Consider the following 13,332-nt stretch of genomic DNA (forward strand, 5'->3'; position numbering starts at 1 on the left):
TGACCTCCCGGGTTATTCCAGGGCAAAGTGAGTGGGAGGGGCCGTCAGCTTGTTCCTGGGGTGGAAGTGCCCCCTGCCCGCCGCCACGTCCCTGTCCTTGCGTGGTGCTCCCTGTGCAGGGCAGGGCTCCAAGCTGGGCCTTGGGTGGAGCTGGGCCAGGCCCTGTTGAGTGGGGGCCTTGGACCTCGGTTCCTTCATCTGCCAGCCTCCTGACTCATGGGGGAAGGTGTGGAGCCCTTCCTGCTGACCCCTCCAGTCAGCCTGTCACCGCAGACCTTCCTTGGCTGGCTGGGCACAGAAGATCCAGGGGCCATTTTAAACAGAGATGGAGGGAGAGGGAGAGGTCACCTGCGGCCACCTGTCCGCTGAGGAGCCCTTAGGTGGCAGGCAGGAGTGGGGAGGGAGAGGGTGAAGAGGGACAGCAGAGGCTCTTCCTCCTCAGCAGTGGGTCCTGGGGACGCCCACAGGCTGCCCTGCTTGGCCGCAGGAAGCTGGTTGGAACTCCCTCACCTCTGGAGGAAGGGCTGCATTTAGGACCGACAGGGACCACTTGTTACCAGTTACTAAGGAATAAGTGGGTCCTGCTCTGGCTGCAGGTGACCCAGTGGGAGGACACCATCCACCTGGCTGGTCCTGGCCACCAGAGGGAGGGTCAGGAAAGTGTGTGGCCCCTTGCAGGGTGTGTCCTGGGGCAGAGGCCCTGCTTGCCCAGGGCTGGGTGAGATGGCTGCTCAAACTGAATATCACTGATAAAACCTCGAAAAGCATAATCGGAACCCTGATGCTTATGGAGGTAAGTAATGCCTCCTGTTACCTCCTGGTCGTTCAATTAGTTTGGAGCCCCAGCGGCAGGATACAAAATGGTTTGAGAAGTCATACGCTGGCTTCTGTGCCATGCGACAGTCCTGGGCTGGCCCTGGGGTGGCTTCTCTGCTCCACACAGGCCTCAGCCATTCGGGCTCCTTCCAGCCTCCACTCTGCCTCGGGCTGGGGCTCTGGTGCCAGCTGCCTCCTCCAGGCAGCAGGGAAGGGGCAGAGGGACGTGTGCAAGCCCTTCGCCGGGCGAGGGCTGGTGGGAAAGCGGGACTGTGCCTGGGCTCTCGGGCAGCCACAGCCATGCAGAGGCTGCTTTTGTGGAAGAGGAGGAGTCTGGACACCTGGCAGGTGGCTGTCGGTCTGTCTAGCTTCAGAGGGACGAAGGCAGGGACAAGCCTAGGCTCACGTCCTGCAGGAGTCTGGCTGATGGAGTTGGTGTTTCCCTCCGGCCAACTGACTCTTCTCCCCTGGGGGAGTCAGGGAGGTTCTCAGGGAAGAGTCTTCAGTGATCAGAGGCTTGGGGGATTTGTCTGAGGCCAACAGATGAAGGACAGGAGCGAAGGGCCAGCTCTCTTGGTGGGGGGAGGCCCAGGGGCATGGCTGGGGAGCCACTGCAGAGTTCCAGAGCCTTGTGGGAGCTGGACCACGGGGTGGACTCAGCCTCCCTCCAGGGGCAATGGGCAGCCCTCAAAGCCCTGAGGTTGAGAGAGGGAAGACAGCCGGCCAGGGGGCGAGGTCAGTAGGGGCAGTGGCTCTGCCCACGCTGGCCCCGGGCTGGCTTACCACAAGTGTTGGCCAGAGGTGGTCACTGTGTGTGGTCACCAGTGTGCATGCTGGTGAGATGGGGAAGCTGGGGCGGCTCCACGCTCGCGGCCTGAACGCGCTGCTTTGCAGAGTAAGGGCCCTGCAGTGCGCCCCATGCCCCGGCCCCGCGGCTGCCTTTCCTCCCCTGCCTGTGTCCCTGCTGCATCACCCTGATGACCCATTGCTGGCTTCCTGCCAAGGACATAGAGGTGAGTGATGGGCAGGAAAGGTGGTGCACGCCAGGCTGGTACCTTGGGGCAAGTGTGGAACAGGGACCGTTGTGGTTTGGAGACCCTGTGGGGGAGGCGCTGGACCTGGGCAGTTTCCACCGGGCCTCACGGGGGCGGGAGGGAGGCGTTTTCAGGAGAGGGTGGCTGGGAGGAGCGGCTCGGAGGGGGCTGTGGCCTTTGACGAGGGACACAGCAGGTCCATGGTGGTCCAGGGAGGTGAGAGGTGGGCACCAAGCCCCCAACCCCACTGAGCCTTCCAATGGTGCACAGGGGCCTCCACTGATGGAGTCCGACCAGAAGCCAGGTGACCAGAACCCACTACTTGCTGCTGCAGGGCAGGAGGAGGTGGGCAGAGAGGACCTGGAGGGCAGTGGGCCTGGGGTCACAGACGGTGCCAGTGCCAAGGCCAACTCTCCGTGCCCACTGGCTCAGCGAACCTTGTTCCAGGTCACCCGTAGCCACATGCTTGCCCCCAGGTTGGCCTGAGCCAGAGGAGAGTTGCCCTGCGGTCCCTCTGCAGGGTGGGATGACCACGGCCTCCGTCAAGCCCGCTTGCTGCAGAGCCGGCCTGACCAGGGGTGTGGAAGCTGAGTCCCCAGCGAGGCCTGAGGTCCTGCTCTCAGTGTGGTCTTCTTACCTGTGCCCTCCCTCCCTCTCACAGCGGCTCTCGAGCGCCCTCTCCTCTCGAGGGGGTGCCTGGTGTGCTCTTGGACGCAGTGGCAGGAGCAGAGTGAGGGGCGCAGCGCCCCAGCGGGGGCGGAGGTGGGACAGGCGGCCACACGCAGACAGGAAGCAGAGCCCTCCGCAGCCCGGTCACCTCTTCCCGCGTTGCTCTCTTCTGCTGTGCTTCCTTCAGGGCCTGTGACTCAGACCCAAAGCTCATCTCCAACCTCCTCCTCTACCCCACCACTGCCTCGAGCCTGGCTCCCTGCACCTCCAAGGGACACATTTCACTTCTGGGGGTGGGGGGTGAGCTGGCCAGAGCAAAGGATGGGCTCATGGCCCTTTGGAGTCAGCATTGCCAGGCCTCTGGGAGGTTGCGAGCAGCCAGTGCAGTGGTCAGGGTAAGGCACCACCCAACCCCGCAAGTCTCAGAACCTGCGAATGCAGCACCCGCACAGCAAGAGGGACTGAACAGACAGCACGGGGTGAAGAACCTCGTTCCAGGAGAGGATCTTGGCCTGTCCAGTTGGGCCCACTGTCTTCAGAGGGTTCCCTGGGGCAGGTAGCAGGGCCCCAGGAGAGGATGTGAGGACAGTGGCAGAGATCAGAGGGATGGAGCCACAAGCCAAGAAATGCAGTGTCCACTAGGGTTTGGAAAAGCCAGCCGACGGGGAACCCAGGGCACCAGCCTGCATACTGCTCAGCCTTTGCCCTGTGAGACCCAGTTTGACCTCTTGACCTCTATGATAAATTTGTGGTTTTTAGGCCACTAAGTTGGGCACCACAGGGGGCAAATGTGCCCCGAGTTCTGCTTCTATGTACACATCCAGGACTCCTCTCCAGGACCCTGGGGGTGACGGGGTACCAGGGTGGTGTCCTTAGGGGTGCAGGGACCACATGAAGGAGCAGGGTGCTGGGCTTGGAGACCCACAGAGATGTGCACAGAGCCCTGCGGCCCACCCAGTGCTGGTGGGAACCAGGCAGCAAGGCGGTGGGTGGGAACCAGCTCACGGGGGTCAGTGCCCTGCTCGTCTTGGGTGGGCTGGTGCTGGCAGGGGAGCCAGGGGCTGCTCGGACGCGCAGACACCCGGCCTCAGCCCTGGTGCTGGCTGGTTCAGGTGGCCACGTGCTCTTCTGGGAATATTATCCTCTGAGAAGTGCTTGGCACGATCCATATTCCCGAGCAGCACCAGGAACATGGTGGAGTCTGGGGAGATGCGCGGCAGGGAGACGGTGCTGGGGAGCAGGGAGTGGGAGGGAGGGCGTTCTTGAGAGTGTGGTGGAGGAGGCTTCGCCCGGTCCAGCCATGGGCACGAGCGGGACTGAGGGCGGATACTGGAGACGACGCCAGCTTTGCCTGGAGGTCCAGGAGAGGCAGGTCCACGGGAGCAGCGGTGAAGGCTGTGGGCTGTGTCCTCTGGGAGAACGTGGGGCCTGGCGGTGAGAGCTGACCTGCCCAGAGGGCCTTGTGCCCTCTGGTGGGGTGGGTGCAGATGCAATGGGAGGCTGACCAGGCCCACCCATGGTTCAGGGGGTCTGGAAGTCTCACCGGGGACCTGGCATTGAGGACCCGGAGGGTCTGGGCACCCTGTTTGAAATGCGGTGCTTAATCAGACCCTTGGAAGGCTGGTCAGGAGTGCAGAGGGGCCAACGGCATCTGGCCGGGTGAGCGGTCACCTAACCTGATGGGCTTGCCAGGCCAGCTGCGTCCCGAGAGCTGTACCCCTCCCTGGACTCGAGTGAGCCTGGCCTCGGGCTCCCGCTTTCCCCTGCCAAGCCCCCTCTGGAGCGGGAGCCCCTGCTGGGAGGTGAGAGGCCAGTCCACTCAGAACGTCAGTCTCAGCAGAGCCTCTGCCTGTGGCCTTCTAGATAAACACAGCCGTGTTTGAAGAATCCGCGGGGAGGTGTTCTGGCCTGGAGGGAGGGAAGGTTCTGGGCCTCCCTCTGAGTGAGCCGAGCCCTACCCATTCCCAGGGCAAGTCCAGCCACGGTCCCTGTCTCTACCCACTGCCATTTCCTGGCCCTTCGAGGGTCTTGCAATGGGAGGTGGTGGCTCGGCCTGCCCTTGACCATGAGCTGCATTCGGGGAGGGTGCCCAGACCCCTGCGGAACGTGGGACTTCATGGAAAAACTGAGCCCCGAGCACACAGAGAGGAAATTCCAGGGTGCGTTCCTGGCAGACTTGTCTTGGAAGGCAGCTCTGGTTACTTTGGCCGCAGCCCAACGCTCTCGCTCTCCTCTCTGCACTGCCCTCCCACCCCGGCGTCAACCAGAGAGGAGCCCGAAGGCACAACGAGTCGAGCGGAGGGAGCAGTGGGACGGCCTTCACAGGCGCTCGCTGGTGCTGGCGGGAGGCCCCTGTGCCAGGCCGGGCGGCCATATCTGGGGCGCTCAGGCCTGCCTTCTCTCTCTCCTGAGGAGCAGAGTCCTGCTAAGCACCGCCGGGTGAGTTAGCACCGCCTACGAGCGCTCCTGGACCCAGGCTCCCGGCTGGTGCTCTGCCTCTGGTGGCCACCACACTGACCTCTACTGTGGCCGCTTCACTGCTCCTGGTCTCTGCACCCGCTTCTTCCATGTCTTACAACACGGGTGGATTCACTTACTGGCTTGATCTTTTCCTCTGCTGTGCAGAGTTCCACGGTATGAACAAGTCCACCTGTGCACACCCTGGGACCACCTGTGGGCAGCTCCCGTTCCTGGGCTGCAGTTAAGCCACTGTGAAGCTAGAAGCGTGGGCGGCACCCCTGTGACTGGGCTCCCACACTCGTGAGGGAATTAAATATGCCCACGAGACGATACAGTCCTTAACACCCCACTCCACAGATGAGGCACTGAGCTCAGAAGCCTTGGTGCTGGTCCCAAGCCCCAGTCAGAGCAGCGTGGGGTCCAACCCTCCACGTGGCTCAACCCAAGCCCTCTGCAGATGGCACAGCATTCAGGAGGGGAGTGGGGACCTACTGGGCAGGGGTCCCCCTTGTCCTGTGTGGGGACACCTACCTTGTCCCTGTGGCCTTCATGCTTGCTGCCCTCTCTGACCCTCCTGACTGGAGGGAGCCCACACAGCTGTATTCACTCTCCCTGGAAAGGCAGGTCTCTTGGGCGTCCGTGAAGTCCCTGCGAGTCCTGCGGCAGCAGCTCAAGCCTGGTGTCCAACGCACAGCCCAGGCTGGCTGTGTGGGGGACGTGGGCGAGGGCTGCCACGCTTGGGAGCCTTCGCAGTGCGGACCCTGCGGCCCTCAGCCTGCTGGCCCAAGCTGGGCTGCCGCTCTCCCTGGCCACGCAGGTGCAGCTGTGGCCTTGGATGTGTTGCGGGGGTGGTGATGGATAAGCCACAGGAACCCAGCTCAGGCCCAGGGGCCAGCTGGGCTTGGGCTCCCACGGTCCCAGCTCTGGAAGCTCTGTACCCCAGGCTGGGGTCCGAGGCTGCAGCTGAGGCCCTGGGGGCCAGATCTGTTTCGGAATTCAGTGTCTGTCGAGTTGAGAATGTGAACCGCGGGCTTAGGCTGTAAGTCACTGACACTCCTCTGCGGGACCCTGCGCAGGATGAGGTAATGAGACTCACGACAGTTTCTGAAGCAAAAATGTTAAATGTAATTTGCGATATATGTAAAAATCCTTATAAACATATTTGTACAATGTTATTTGTTATTTATACCAAAATTCCATATCGATGACCTATTACCTGTTTATATAATTTTATTTTTATTTACTTACCTAAAAAGTGTGTCATGAATTATATTTTTATTTATTATTTTTACATACTTTAGTAGAGTGGATATAACAAGTTTCTAATATAATTTCATTTATTGACATAAAATATGTTCTTACATAAAACACTTTATAATAATTTCGAAATTCATCTTTTAGTTTGTGGTCATTTATTGCCTCTAAAGAAGACTAGAAAACGGCCCGGGGAAGGCCTGTGTGGACGCCGGTTTTGGCAGGACCATGCCCGTCGGGAGGAAGTCTCGTCTGGGGTTGGGATGTTTCTGCCCCTCCGAGCAGCAAGCTGCTTCCAGCCCAGGTGGGAAGAGTCCCGGAGCCCAGGGGGCGGGAGGAGAGCTGCAGCCTCAGCTCTGAGTCCACCCAGGGGAGGAGGCCCTGGGCTGACTTCCAAAGCCACCGGTGCCCAGAGCTGGAGGGACACTTGGCCATGAGGTGACCTTGGGCAGTTTCCTGGGGCCCCCTCCAACCCCAGGGTGACAGGGTGGACAGAGGAAGGTCCACGTAGACTCGCTAAGCTTTTCCCTAGATGCCAGAAGATCCAAAACAGTTTCAGTTTTCAAACGATCATGGGCATATAGATTCCCAGGACAAACCCGGACCTGGAGCGCTTCCACCCCGAGGGCAGTGCAGGCAGGCGGGCGTGGGAGACGCCCCTCGGAGGACCTCGCTTCCCGTGCACCGATGGGCTCTTGTGGGGGAGCTGGGCAGCCTCTCCCTGAAGGTCCTCCTGGGAGCACTGACCACACTCGTTCCTGAAGAAGAAAGTTGAGAAAAGAGGACAGAGAAGAAAGGAGGGTGCTGCCTCCTGTCACCTTAGGAGGGTCAGGGCTGCCCTCAGTGGTCAGCGGGTCTGAGCAGAGGTGCTGCAGGTGTCAGTGCACGCTGGACTTGGAAGGCCGTGTGAGAAAGAAGAGCACGGGACATCCCACTATTTATGCGGACTGCAGAGTGAGATGACAGTGTTTTGGGAATCTCGGACTAATAATTTTATTTCTGTTTACTTTTTTAACATGTCCACAATAAACTTGAAACTACACCGTGGCTTGAAACGCATCCTCACAGGGTGCTTTAGCAGAGCCCTCGACGAGTCCTGAAGCCACAGGCCCAGCGCCTGCCCTTCCCACACCTCCTGGGGAGCCAGTGTTGCGGGATCGGCTGTTGAAGCTGAGCTTCGGGACAGGCTGGCTCTTCACTGATCTCCCGTCCAGCCTTGGCTTTCCCACCTCCACCCCTCCCACGGCCCCCTTTCTGCTGGGAAGCCCACTTCTCCGGACCGTTCCAAACCCACACGCTGCGGCTGCTCACAGCTGAGCTCCGCGGTCTCGGGAGGTCCTTTGTCCCACAGTCTACACTGGCTCCCTGGGATCCCCTCCTTGGAATTCTTCCCCTGCTGGCCCTGTTCATGGAGTGCAGCACCGACTCGCTCTCCAGTCATGCTTGTTCCTTGTCTTCCTATGGATAGAAGCGATGCCCCGGCCCTCCGCGGTGTCCTTGGGAGGCAGCCCTCAGCCTCTGCTGTGCAGGGGAGGCTCGCTGGGGCTGGAGCTGGCTCAGGTGTGCCTGAGTTCAGCAGGGGCGCGGCCTGGGTGGGGTGTGGGAGGCTGGGCCAGCTTCCTCCAGCTCGTGGTTGGTCCAGCCACGTGGGCCTGGACAGCCTGGTCCACCACTGTCCACCACCAGGAGCAGGAGCTGTTGGTGGGCTTCAGCGAGCCGTTCTCTAGCCTCTGCAGTGGCAGGCAGCGCGAGCCAGGCCTGTCGTCCCTTGGGGTCCACGGGCATTACCTCCAGGACCTTCCAGTTTGATCCCACTGAGAAAACCTCTGTCTGTCCTTGTCCACTTGTTGGACCTTTTAGAACCTTGACAGGAAGCCAGGGGAGTGCAGAGCAAGAAGCCCAAGGGCGGCGAGCAGCTTTTCCTACACGGGCATCGTCTTAACGCAAGACCCGCCCTGCAGGCAGGAGAGACCGGGGTTCAGACAGAGGCCCGGGGCGTCTCGCTTCAACGCACCTGAGTGAGTACGTCAGATGACTCGGTCCCTTGGGCCCCTGCCTGATGACTTGCCCATTCGGAAGCAGGGAGAAGAGTAAACACCGGACCCCTGGCTGTGAGTGAGGGGTGGCTGTGTCCTGTGTCTGGACTTGGGTGGCCCAGGAGGCCCATCTGGGTCGACACACCCTCTGAGGGAAGATCGTGCTTCTTCTTCAGATAAGGAAGTTGAAAGTGGCTGGGTCTCCCTAGGAAAGCGTGTCTCTAAGCTTCTGAGGTGCTCAGACCCTGCGTCTCTGTCCATAAAGTGAACAGTGAGAAGACGGAAGGAGAGGCGGAGTCCAATGTGGGCCTTCGCCGGGCGCTGGGGGTTCTCTGTATTTCTCTGATGTGCCAACAGAAGAGGAAGCTTGCGGCCACCGTCCCATGAACACAGTGCGATGCCTGTGTGGGGGCCCTCCCGCGACTACTCCAGAACCGTTTCGGGGACAAAGTTTGCTACCTAAGGACCCTAAGTTCTCCACTCTCAGGACTCGAGACGGCTGAGGTACCCCAGGCCACAGAGCCGCCTGCTTTCCTTCCCCGTGACTCTGCCACCCTCTGAAGAGAAAAGGGACGGGGCTTTGTAGGAACCCCGGGCAGCTCCTTCCTCCCTCCCTCCCTCCCTGTTCCCCCCTCTGCCATCTGTTCCGCTCCCTGTTCCTCCCTGGGTCGCTGTTTCTTCATCTTTAAGGTGGGGTAGACACCCAGGCCCCCAGGGATCGCTGGGGGACGAGAGCCGGGGACTCGCGGTGGTGCTCCGGTCCCTGTGGCTCTGAGTCTGCACCCTGGCAGGGCCAGCTCTTGTCATTGTCCTCGAGGACGTGTCTGAGGACGTCTCTGAGGCCGTGCACTGGCCTTTTCTCCAGCTGTCAGTCAGTGTGGCTCACACGCAGTCCCGAGCACCCAGGGGTCTGCCCGCTTTCTCCCTGAGGGGGTCTTGGGGTCCAGGGCTCGTGACTCCGTGGCACACCTGGCGTGGGTCTGGGGATCTCTGAGCACCGTCAGGCGAGCGTGGGAGGAAGGGCCAGAACAGCACCTCTGGTTAGAGCTGAGTCCCAGGAATGACCTGGACCGTACCAAGAGCCTCCTTGTGGCCCGGGCTTGCCGTGCGCCCTCGGACAGGTCAGTGCCGGCCGTTGTGTGTCATCTCCTGGAAGAGGAGGCGGATGCACAGGAGGCTCCGTCCTGGGCCAAGGGCACAAGTCAGGACGAGGCAAAGATGGGAGCCTGTGCCCAGTGTCACCTTCGTGCCCCACCAGCCTCCACTGTCCACCCTGCCTGTGCCCGGGAGGTTGACCGCGTGGGCCTGGCCGCCGTCTTCCTGCTCGCATTTCTGCTTGGGTCTGGTGGTGGGGGGCATGGCCCAGGAGGAAGGGTGGCAGGGAAGCCGGGTGCTTGTTCCGGTGGCTTCTGTCTCTCCCAGGCACAGCGCCTGCCAGGCAGCCCCTCCCTGTGCTCCCTGCTCTGGGCTCTGGTCCCCAGCCCTCCCCTCCCCAGCAGCTCTGCCTGCCCGGGGCTCCTGCACCTTCCGCCTGTACCCCCGGCTTTGACGATCTTTCCTCGTTACCTTTCCAACCCTTGCCGGGACCCTGGTGGGACGCCCTCAGGTTGACGGTCTCTAGTGAGCACCCCGACGAGAGGAGAGGATGGGTCGGAGTCCTGGCGAGGCCTGGAGCCCCTGAAGGACGGTCCCCACGCATAGATGGAAAGGAGACACGGGGGTTGGCCGGGGCGCCTGCTCCCTGGGGCGGCTGTGCACTGAGGGTGGCTTCTCTGCCTTTCCAGGAGCTTGGCTGCATTTTAATTGATCTGCCTTGAAATGAACAAGCTCTGCTTCTCCTTGAGCCAGGCTCAACTTTCCGGCATATCCTATTGCAAGGAAATGCTTCCATGAAGCAGGTGGGTGTGGCGCTGCAGCCAGAGCAGAGAGGGCGCATCTCTATGCGGGCGTTCTAGGTTCTGTTCCTGTGCACAACTTTGAAAATGTGCTTGCAAGGGCCGTATCCCAGGCCGGCAGCCTTAAGTCCCGTGAGGATGTTCCAAGTGTAGTTCCTCAACATCCCAATGATGGGCTGGGCCCAGGTACAGCATCTGGGCTGAATTCGGGGTAGAGGAGAGGAAGTCAGGTCTGCCCTGGGCTCCAGCCCACACTGCCGCTGTGTGACGGAGGGGATGCCTTCAGCCTCGTCCAGCCTCAGTTTCCTTACGTATCAGGTGAATCAAGGGAGGCAAAGGGAAGACTTTCCACAGTCCTTGGGCACTCCTGCTGCTCTCTGGCACCGTGTCGTCCATCCACGGACAGTAGCATCAAAAAGAATAGCATGCCGAGGAGTGAAGTCAGTGACACAGGCCAGAGGCACACCCCGGACCACAGAGCTGTGCCCAAGGTGCTCGAGAAGACCCAGCGTAGCCCAGAAGGTCCCACCTCTGGGATTGCAGGAAGGAGTCGTGCGCACCCTGTGATTGTCTCATCCTGAGGCCAGTTGGATGTCCCGTTTAGGGACCCAGGATAAGTCCCTTGTCCCACCTGAGCAGGACAGTATCCTGGGAATCAGAATGTGGTCATGAGCATCTGAAGATGTGAATTCTGAGAGGAGCTGGCTGGCTCGTGGCTGTTTGATAGAGTGAGTGCGGGGAAGGCTGGCAAGTCCCGACTCTTTCCTTCCCAGCCCAGGGAGCCAGAAGAGAGTGCCGGGCAGTTTGAGGGCTCAGATGCAGTTGGACAGAGTCTTTGTGCTTTGGTCTGTGTTGGTTCCAGGAGCCTTCAATAGCTGAGCTGAATCAGAAGCTCTGGAGACAAAGGAAGGTCGTGCCCAAGGTCAGACGTCTTATCCATCTAGAAGCAGTTCCGGCGCAGAGGTGCACAGAAGCCCAGGGCACACCCGGGTCCTCCTTTGTGGTCACACAGCTGAGCACGAGTCCGAGGCCTGGCCTCCTGGCTGGCTGATGCGGTGGGCCTGTGAGATCACTGCTTGCTGAGTTCTACGGACCCATAGCCCTCGACCCGACCATCTGCTCCCTCCTGGAAAGCAGGGTATTTCTTTTATCCAAATTTAAGGGTGACTGAGCCAGTGGCCAAAAAGGTGTTGGCATGGGGTGAAGAGGAAGAGTGGCTCATCCCCAGAGGTGGGCTGCACACCTCATCCCTCTTCCAGAACCACAGCCCGGCCCAGGCTGCACCCAGGCTTTGGGCTGTTTACCAGGGAAGGAGCCCCTCGAGGTCAGCAGGAGCACTCCTTGGGCCAAGGGAGGGGCTCAGGAGATCACCGGGCAGCCAGAAACCAGCATGTGGGCCATAGAAGTGAAAGGAGTTGAATGCACACTGGACCTCTCTTGGATACCATGGCACCTAAAATTTTAAAGGAATCAGACTGAGCAAACTTCAGAGTACATTCGGCTATTCTGAAGTTATTCTGAAATGTCCTTTGGAATGTCCTAGCAAAACCCAAAGGGGGCATGTCAGATGTAACCTGACAGTCCTCGTCACCTGAATTCTCCAGTTTTCCCTTACCCAGTGAACCCTGACCAAGTTCCTCTCACTTGTTGCACAGAATAATTTGCCTTGGAGATTGGATGGAGAGGCGTCTCCTGCTCCAACAGCTGATTGTGAGGACCACTGAGTCTTCATGCTTTCAAAAACCAAGCGGGGAAACTGAGGAAAGTGCGATGCACACACAAATTTGAGGCCAAGTTTGAGCCAGTTCTCAGGAGCACTATGCTGGGTGAGCCTCCCTTGCCAAGGGAGTTACTGGAGGTGAACCTGCGTTCCTTAGGCTCATGCTCCACAGAACGTGAGCAGCTCCGCACTATCTCAGACGTCTCCGTGCCCAGCACCGGCCTTTCTCCTTCCCTTCCTCACAGAGTTGGGTTGTCCTCTCCTTCACAGAAGAAGGTCATCAGCTGGGACGCCCTTGACTTGTGCTACCAAAGATGTCCTGGACGGTTCATCGCCATACTCTCCACCCTGCCCCTCTGTGTGAGCACGTGTCCCTGTCCAGTAACTTTGGACCATGACCTGCTTTGACCAAAGGAATGTGGCACAGTGACAGGACAGAGTTCCAAGAGGAGCTTTGGGAGCCATTTCAGGTTTTGCTCCGCCTTCCTACTCCTGCGTCCACCACGAGAAGAGATGTCCGTGCCCGCCGCACCTCCACCCAGGATTGGGGACATGTGGAGAGGCCCCAGCCCACTAAGCCAAGTCACAGGTATGTCACTGAGAAACAAACCACCGAGATGCTCTCCTTGTTTGTTACACTGCTGTCCTGCAAGCCCTGCCCAACGGAGAGCCCCGCCAGCACCAGCCCATTGGTCCTCCCTCTGGTTACCATGAACTGGACTTCCTCATGCCTGGTGCCCATCCTTTCTCCTGACCTTGCATCACGCCCCCTCACCTTCTCAAGAACTTGATGATCAAGCACGTCTTCTTTTCTTTACGCCCTCCTGACTACGCCTTCTCACCCGATGAGCCTTCTGCAAGCTCGGGATGGAGATGAGTGGGAAGAGAGTCACCCACACCCTAACAACAAGAGTCATGTAACCATAAATCTCCCCGAACTTATCAGAGCAGCAGTCACAGTACAACCAACCGTTCTTCAATCTAAAGAGGGACAGGAGCCTGCAAAGAGCTGGAGCGTGAATTGCTGGGTGGCCTGCCACAGGACCTGGGAGGGGCCACCACACGACTGGGCTGGGTGGCCTGCCGCGGGACCTGGGAGGGGCCACCACACGGCTGGGCTGGGTGGCCTGCCGTGGGACCTGGGAGGGGCCACCACGCGGCTGGGCAGGAGCAGCATAGCTATTCTTCAATGAGCTGTTGAGTGTTGGGAGGGTGCTGGGATGAACCCCTAAGAGCCTCAAGCTCAGGGGGAGTTCACACCTCTTACAACCTCACTGGTGCTTATGGGAAGTGCTAGGGGAGAGCAGGAGTCTGGGGAAGCCCCTCTCAGGGGAAACTTGGGGAGGGAGCTGCCACCATGTTAGGGCAGGCACATCAGGCCCCACCCAGACTCTTGTCCCACAAAGAACAAAAGTCCAGAGGATGGGACACCAGTCCTGCAAACCCCC

At 60.0% G+C, this 13,332-nt stretch overlaps 1 long non-coding RNA gene across 1 annotated transcript; it reads left to right on the top strand.

Annotated features, from left to right (window-relative positions):
- The first annotated feature begins 4,170 nt into the window (after positions 1 to 4,170).
- Positions 4,171 to 7,274, top strand: LOC124967442 (uncharacterized). The gene is made up of 3 exons (XR_007105530.1): positions 4,171 to 6,061; positions 6,381 to 6,537; positions 6,818 to 7,274. It is a non-coding gene; the product is annotated as an uncharacterized LOC124967442 (long non-coding RNA).
- The last annotated feature ends 6,058 nt before the right edge of the window (positions 7,275 to 13,332 follow it).

This window comes from Sciurus carolinensis, chromosome 16 (assembly GCF_902686445.1).
Source record: "Sciurus carolinensis chromosome 16, mSciCar1.2, whole genome shotgun sequence".
In the NCBI taxonomy this organism is placed as follows: Eukaryota; Metazoa; Chordata; class Mammalia; order Rodentia; family Sciuridae; genus Sciurus; species Sciurus carolinensis.